Source organism: Anolis carolinensis, chromosome 3, assembly GCF_035594765.1.
Source record: "Anolis carolinensis isolate JA03-04 chromosome 3, rAnoCar3.1.pri, whole genome shotgun sequence".
Lineage (NCBI taxonomy): Eukaryota > Metazoa > Chordata > Lepidosauria > Squamata > Dactyloidae > Anolis > Anolis carolinensis.
Window position 1 is genome coordinate 42,302,420 of NC_085843.1, and position 9,261 is coordinate 42,311,680.

Sequence of the window (9,261 nt, forward strand, 5' to 3'; positions counted from 1 at the left end):
TCGACATTGTAAATCTCCCAGTAGTTCATGAAGTTTGGCAACTTGTTCCCAATGAGTGGTCCCTGACAGAGAAGAGTTTACATTTCCTTCTAGTGAGCAACTACACTGTAGAATTAATGCAGTTTGACACCACTTTAGCTGCTATAGCTTAATGATATGTCATTATGAGAGCTATAGTTTTCCAAGATATTTAGCCCTCTCTGCCAAATAGTGCTGATGCCTCACCAAACAACAACTTTCATGATCCCATAGCATTGAACCATGATAGTTAAAGTTGTTTAAAACTGTATGAAATCTACAATGCAGATGCCCCCCATCAATGAACCTGCCCAGACATTATGGAATATAATTTCAATATATTGTTGAAGGCTTTCACGGCCAGAATCACTGGATTGTTGTGAGTTTTTCTGGCTGTATGGCTGGCTATATTTCAGCAGGATTCTCTCCCAACATTCTGCCTGCATCTATGGCTGGCATCTTCAGCAGTTCTGTTGGCAGTGAAGTAAATGGACATCCCACAGGTACACTCCACTTGCGTCACTGCCAACAGAACCTCTGAAGGTGCCAGCCACAGATGCAGGGAAAACGTTAGGAGAGAATCCTGCTGGAAAACTCACAGCAGCCCAACAATTTCAATATGTTTGCTGTTTATTTTGTTCTTACTGATTTCAGAACACTTTTTAGAGGAAAGATTTGCTGCTGATATCTAAGATTCAACATTGGACTTGTATGATATAAATATTTACATGTGGAATTATACATTGATTGTAATTCCCAACCCTTGTGCTTAATGGTAATATACACCAAAAGCAAAACCTAATGCACAGTTGCATGTACAACCCAGTGCACAATTCAGGCATATTTTCATGTGTTGAGGAACCAACTCGCAGGTAAGGCTGGTGGGAACGAGGGACAGGGCCTTCTCGGTGGTGGCTCCTTGGCTGTGGAACACCCTCCCCAGCAACATACGGCAGATACCAACTCTCCTAGGCTTCAGGAAAGCCTTAAAGACATGGTTGTGCACACAAGCTTTTAATGAATGAGAACATGGACTTTACATGACCTGTACGAAGACTTGAGGATTCTGGATGAATGGATTTTAATCTTGGACATTCTTAAAATTTTATATAATGTGATTTTATTTTGTAATGGTATCTGTTTTATATGAACTGTTGTTTTGTAGATTGTTTTATATGAATTGTTGTTTTTACATTGTTTTTAGGCATTGAATTTTTGCCATTTACTGTAAGCCGCTTTGAGTCTCCTCGGAGAGAAAGGCGGGGTAAAAGTGATGTAAATAAATAAATAAATAAATATGCAACTCTCCTTCTACAAACCCATCAGACTAGTATCCACCCATCTTCCTTAGGACACATTATACATTTGTAAGATACCAACAGGATTCTGATAAATAAAAAAGAAAAATAAGCAAATACATAACTTGCCATTTTCCCTTCCATATAAGTGTGCTTATATGGTATTCTGAACTTAATCTAATATGCAAGGCATCACTACATCCAGCATTTCCATTTCCACTCCAAGTCATAGGCTGCTTTTTCGAGAGGGTCCACAAATATTATAACATCACAATACTGTTGTTGTTTTTGTTGTTACTCTATACTATTAGGAAAATGTTGCAAGTTGACATGGATCAGTTCTGGCTACGGTGTCTAATTAGGCTTTGTGTTTTCACTAGCTCATTAACTGGTAATCTCTGACAAGCCTTTACTCTTTGTTGTCATCTTTCTCTATAGGACACTTTTGCCATTTGTCAGTTGTCAGCATTTGGGTTTTTTAAAGGATTTAAGTGCTTGACTCAGATTTTTGTTGGAAAGCTTAAGATCTTATAGGATATCATTAGACAATTACTCCATGGGTTGCAAATTAGTCAAATATGAAACATGCTCTGAGGCTGCTCTGCTGAGCTTTACCCAACATTATTGCTTTTGTGGGGCCGGGCTGTGGCACAGGCTGGTTAGCAGCCAGCTGCAATAAATCACTCTGGTCATGAGTTTGAGGCCAGCCCGTGTTGGCATGAGGACCCGACAATTAAAATAAAAAATTGCCCCTGCTCATTGTTGACCTAAGCAACCCAAAAGATAGTTGCATCTATCAAGTAGGAAATTTAGGTACCACTTATATGTGGGGAGGCTAATTTACGACACCATAAAAATCATCCAGCCACCGTTGGAATGAGGAAGTTGCCATCGCAGTGGATGATGAAGCAGCTGCTCCCCCTGTGGCCAGAATCAAGCATACCCTCAGGAAGCTGGAAGCTGGAGAAGGTTTAAATTGCCTCTGCGTCTGTCTCTATATGTGTTCTATGTTTATATGGCATTGAATGTTTGCCTTATATGGGTACAATGTGATCCGCCCTGAGTCCTCTTCGGGGTGAGAAGGGCGGAATATAAATACTGTAAATCAATCAATCAATCAATCAATCAATCTCATCATGATGTTAGGTGCTTTACTGCAGAAATGTATGGGAGAATCCATCTTTTATATATACATAAATGGTACAAACCTTTTGTTCAGACAAGACATTAAAATTGACCCCAAACTGAATTTAATGTTAATGATGGCATACTGAAATAACCCATCTTCAAACCATGAGTATGAAGCTGGTGAATTTGTAAAAAAGCATTGTCAATATTCTACAGAGTGTTGCTGTTATTGTTTACTGTCACATTCAATTTATGGTAAACACACCAATGAGACAACTCCAATTCTCCTAAAATTCTCATAGTTTAGAGGCCAGTTTATATCCAGATCCTACATTGGAGCATTGCTCCACCCAGCTCTGCATCCTTCCCTATCTTTGGTGCTGCTAAGCCTGGGAATGGAGCTCTTGGGGAGGAAGGAGATAATGCAAACATTAAAGAAGCTCAGTGGAGCATGGGAAAAAGCAAAGGTATGCTTCAGAAAGCCCAGAACAGACATGTCTTCATGGTATGCAATGACTTTTCCTCCCTCCCTTCCCTTCCAATCATCAAAAAGAGCAGTAGTAGCCCTTCCCAAGCTTTTAACACTTGCCTGGAGAGGGAAGGTTTGGGGACGAAAGAAACATGTAAGGCAGCCAGCATAGTATGGTGTCAAGCCTTCCAAGAGACCCATGTTTGAATTTTTTGTCAGCCATGAAAACCCATTGAGTGACCTTAGGCAAGTCATACTCTCTCAGACTTAGAGGAAGGCAATGGCAAACCTTCTCTGAATAAATCTTGTCAGGAAAACACAAGGATGGGATTCGCAAGTCAATCTGAAGGCACATATCAAAATATCTAAGGTATGTGCACATCAGTCCGACAGAATGCCAGCTGACATATGAAAAATGGGAGGGCTGATAGAAGTTTGAAACAAGCACTTTTGATCTTTTTCTTGTACTCATGCTGGTGGAAACATATGAAGCATGGAGGTATACAGCAAAGATTTGCAATAGCATCACCTCAGCAGCACATTTTGGTATTCATTTGTGGGCATCTTGTGTGTGATGTAGTTTGCAATGTCAGATACAGCTATGCCCCACTTTTCACATCCCTCCTGAATTGACCATCAGAAATGTTTCCAAATGTGTTGCTGTCTTCATTCAGTCTACTTCTCTTATGCCTTCTTACAATTTTTTTTTTGCATCTCTCTAGCACTGTTTGTACTTTTTTCTTGGGTGTAGACACACTCTCTTTGTAAAATCAACACTTGGGGAGACTGGTGACAGAGAGAGTGGGAGTGTCTGTGTGTGAGAGAAAAATCACAACTTTAGTATTGGTGGGGACTTTATTTCAGCATGAGATCATACACAAACACACCCTACACCACATAGACACTCCCTTTTTTCTCCTCATCAGTGTCCTTGAATGCCCCTATTCACACAAGGGGTATATGTGTGCAAGTGAGCAGTGCCAGTGGAGTATCTTCTAGGAATAGCACTAAAGTTCTCAAGAGAGCTCTTTTTGAACATAGTTCTCTTTGACAGAGAAGGGAAGCAATTCCCCTGAAGTTGTATTGAATAAGGGGGAAAATGAAAGGACGAGAAGTTAAAGCCTGCCAAAGGCCTGGGAAGGATGCTAAAACTTTGAAATAAAAGACCCAGTTATGATGGATCTCTCATCTCCATTTGCCACAGTATACTCATAAATTATGGATTGCCCCTAGTCTACCCCAGTTGTTCCATATTTTGTTGCTGTAAGTTCAGTACTTGCTAACTTTCCCCATATCAAAGATGACCACATTCCTTCATCCAGACTCCACCACATTGAAGAACAAAAACTGGTCTGGCTTTGATAGTGGCCACATTCTCTGGGTCAAACCTTCAGCAATGCTGTATTGATATCCAGTTAGGCCAAGACCACATTGCCCTTGCTGGCCCATCTCCTTGATCTCTGTGTCACCACCGCCACTCCTCACTGGCTGTGCAGCTTTATGCAAGAATTTGGCCATTGTGGTCACATCTGCTGAAATCAAGACAGGGTGCCCATGAGATTAGCAAGGAGACAGTATGACCTCAGCAGCTGAGTTTGTGACAGCCAGGCTCTCACAGGGAGCTCTATGGCTGGTGAGGAGCGATGGAAGCAACACAGAGATGGTCCATCCCCTTCCCTGCACTGATTGGTGATGGGGGTAGTGTCTGAGAGTGAGTGAGTGTGTGTGTGAACACAATGGATTGGGCAAAATGGGACCCGATCCAGTTGTTCAGATTGTTGCCAGCCCCAAAGACACTCCAGAGTTTTTTGCTTTGTCTTCTGACTTTGCTTAGTGCAGAACAAATTTGGGTTACCAGAAGTCCCTGTCCATCGTGAAGACTAACAGCTCAAGCTTCGGGATGAATATCTTTTTTTAAATTTGTGCAGACATTGCCTTAGTGCTTGTGGACTGCTCAGAGCAGCTGACAACACTTTGTCATAACAATGTCATAAAATACAACAAAATTAGAGTACGATAAAATAAAAGTGGTGATTGCTATTACATTTTTTTATTCATTTCAATGTTCATAGACCAAAGCCAACACAGCACCTTCCTTCTTTAAAAATGACTCCAGTTAATTAAGCACAATAAGAACAGCCCATGTGAAGGAACTTAACTTCACCCAGATTCATAAATGCTGACTTATCCCTTCATCCCACTGAACCGGTCAAGTGTTATGGAGAGTAGCAGTGTGGATCAAAGGAGATGCTGCTGATGTCTCCCTGTGTACTTTCAGATAGGGTGGATGTTGTTTACAGCTTTCCTTTCAAATTTAGAAACAGGGAGTTTTCTCATCTTGTTTGCTTCTGCTTAGAGAAAGGTCTCTAAGCTATTTCAGTCCATTGCAGAGATGCCAAGAAACGCAAGACTTTTGGCAGCCTCGTGAGCATTTGGCAGCAAAACACTTGTAAATGCCCGGCTCTTTTAGAGGACACTTGATGCTAGCAATGTTTCTTAGGGAACGCCAGAGCAGCAAGCTTTACATCTTTAAAAATGGTGTGAGCTCTACCAGATTATCTAACATGGGTTTTCAATGTGTTGACTGGTGCTTAGCTACACAGGGTGCTTTGAGAGACCTTGGGCACAGAAGTTCACTAAAGCCTTTCAAAGGAAAGGAAGAAATGTTTGCGTTGCCTAGGATGCTTCACCATTGCTTCGCTGTACATGGGCACCAGCCCTTGATGACAGAGAACAATGTAATGCCACAGGTCAGAGTGGTGGTGACATGACAATGACAAGTTAGAAAAAGAAGAATCTAACTTGGGTTCATTAAACTCGTATGTCCTTTAAAACACCATGGATGATACTGGGTAGTATGGAGGAGAAATGGCAACATTAAGTGTCCCTTGTCCAGAACATGGAAACATTTCTTTTTCCAATCGATCAGTCAATCATTTTATTTATATCTTAACTTTTCCTCAAAATTTGGATTTCAAGTGGCTTACTGAATAACAAGAAACACAAGTAAAACCACACATAGCTGAAAACATATGAGAAGTAATATTCAAATAATATGAAAACATCACCTCACAACCTCTTAAGATGCCTGCCATAGATGTGGGCAAAATGTCAGGAGAGAATGCTTCTGTAACATGGCCATACAACCCAGAAAACACACAACAACCCAATATTAAAACTCATTAAATTGATGTGCTATTCTTTTCTGACTGCTGTATGGTAATATATATACAATATTCCTCCTCTCTAAATGACATCTATTATCTCGTGTGTTTTTACCATATGGGCCTGTGAAAGTGGTGCAACTCGAAGATGTTCCTCCCCTGAAGATGTTAGTATTTGGGAAGGGCCATATAGGAACATAGAGACCTTCGGAAAGTTTGGACCAGTATAGAGCAGTGGTTCTCAACCTGTGGGTCCCCAGATGTTTTAGCCTTCAGCTCTCACAAATCTTAACAGCTGATAAACTGGCTGGGGTTTCTTAGAGTTGAAAGTCAAAAATGTGGGGACCCACAGGTTGAGAACCACTGGTATAGAGCTTTTTCAGTCGTAACAAGCATCTTGAATTGTGCCTAGAAATGGACCAGTAACCAGTGAAGCTGTTGTAACAAAAACATGTGTTCCCTGTAGCCAGGACCAATTAACAATCTAGCTGCAGCTCTATGGGCCAACTAAAGTTTCTGAAATTTTTTCCAACAGCAATAATCCAAATGTGATATAATTAAGGCATGTGACACCATGGCCAGGTCAGACATCTCAAGGACATGCACAATTGGCATACCAGTTTAAGTGTGCAAATCCACTCCAAAGTCACCCCTACAAATGGATGGGGTGCAGGATTTGTTAGAATGATCTGGTCTGGTCTGGTCAAGAGTCTGATGGATCCAAAAGGTTCTTCGTGGCTCTTAGAGATCTTTCAGCCCTGGCCGATCTTTAAAATAGGGAAATAGCCAGTGTATGGGACATGATTGTCCTGGGCTTCCTATCAAATGAATTGGCGCTAAGGCACCCCCCCTGGTTTCTAAAAAGTTGGTGGTGCAGAAAGAAGACAGAGAATACAGTAATGTTGGCAAAAAATAACCTCAGCATGGGTCCTACTTAACACAGGACACATACTGCTTACTTCATGGCAGTACTAGAAACAACAACAAAAGGGGGGAGGGAGCAAAACTAAACAAACAATAACTCTAGAGGACATTTGATGGGAAAAAAAGCTTGACTTCACAGACAAAAATACCTGGGGGGTACATGCAGCCTGTACTTTGCCCCCATCTTTCCATAGGGGATCCTACAAGGTTTGATTTTGCCCCAACTGCCATTCAACGCCTATATGAAATGGCAGGGAAGAGGTTGCCATACTGTTGGAGTTTTATGCTATCTGTATGTTGATAAAGTGCACTCCTAATCTCCCCTTTCCATCCGAATCCAAGGAAGCTGTTTCCTTTCTAAACTTGTGCCTATAGACAGCAATAGACTAGGGGACAAACTAAAGCTTGATCAAGACAAATATTCCAGAAAAGAGACAGGCACAATGCCTAGGATTTCTGAGCTATCTGATTGCTGTCTATGCCAGCTGCTGGATTCTAGCAGTAGCCATGAGTAGCTCCATGTCAGTGGGACAGTGAATATGATCTTGGTTACAATCTGAACATTGAGGAACCTATCCCCATTTTGATGATAGGATTCAGATGCTTGGATAACTGTTTTAAAACTGAGACTGAAACTTGAACTGGGTTCACCATACCACTGACATGGAAGCCACCAGCTGTCATGGGCTGTAGTCCAAAAAAGGCATGTTTCCAAATTGTGGTCCTCTGAAGCAGTGTATTTATATACAGATAAGAATCCCTCCTTACTTTATTTGGGGATTGTGAAGCACTGACATAAATTCTTCCATTCCTGCCACCATTTGAAGCAGGGACTTTTCAGTAGTGATATTATCTCTTTGAGATGCCCTTCACAGGGGAGCTTGCCAACTGTGATTATTATCTGATCATCAGCTGGAAATGTTTTCATTTGTTGAGACTTTTTAGAGGCTTTAGATGTTTAAAACTGCTTTAACTCGGATCTTAGGATTGAGCCTACAGTTGAGCAGTAGGCAGCATGTTCTGGGGTGTGTGTGTGTGTGTGTGTGTGTGTGTGTGTGTGTGTGTGTGTGAGAGAGAGAGAGAGAGAGAGAGAGAGAGAGAGAGAGAGAGAGAGAGAGAGAGAGAGAGAGAGAGAGAGAGAGAGAGAGAGAGAAACAGCAGTACTACTCACCAATTGTTCCCCCTGAGGACCCTGAGGACCTCACCATTTCTTTTATGTTGGTGACCAAGCTGAATGTACAATACAGTCTGCCCTGTGTCCCCTAAGCCACCCTGTGGTGCTAATATTGAACAAAAGATACCACACCACCAGCATTGAAAAAAGATGCAACCGACAGTCAACCAGCTACTGTTTGTAGTCCCAGGCAGCAAAGGTATCCTGGGCCAGTTACATCTAGCCTGAATATTGCTTTCATTGTTCTGCTGTTTTATAGTTACTTTGTGTATTGGTTAGTTATTTTAACCTTCTGATTTATGACCTGTCTTGGGGAACTTTGGCACTAAATAACAGGATAAAAGTGAATGAAGTAAGTTAGCATATAAATAATCCTGCAGGACCATAATAGCCAGCTATCTTCTGTTGAAGTTACTGGTTCCGCCTTCTGCTCCATTATTTTCAGGCCATGAATTTTGTCATATTTTTTGCTATACTCTTGTAAAGCCCATAAACATGCTTTATTTCTATATTTTATTTAGGCCAGGAGTGATAATTGTGTGGTGTTCCAGGTCTGGCTATCTTATAACTTCCCCCAGCCCTAGTTAGCACAGCCAATGTTGAGGAATGGCAGGAGCTGCAGATGATTCCCACCTTGCTGAGGTCAAGGACTTACCCATCATCCAAGAGGAAAAAAAAGGAGACACAGATCATCACAAAATTTACATATGCTAGTTCATGTGTGTAGATAGAAATTAGAAATAATTACTATACAGTCTCACATATCCAACATTCACTTATCCAACGTTCTGGATTATCCAGCAGAGTATGCCTGCCGCCTGGATCCGCAAGCTGTTTCTCTAGGCAGCAAGGACTGATTTTTTTACAAATTTAGTTTTTGACAGTGTTGTTACTGTAAGTTCATTTTATGCAATTCTATCTTTATTTGTAGTCAATTTGTTAGTAGCCAATGTTTTTGTAGTCAATGTTTTCAATACATTGCGATGTTTTGATGCTAAATTCGTAAATACAGTAATTACTACATATTGTTACTGTGTATTAAATTGCTTTTTCTGTCATTTTGTGGTAAAACGTGATGTTTTGGTG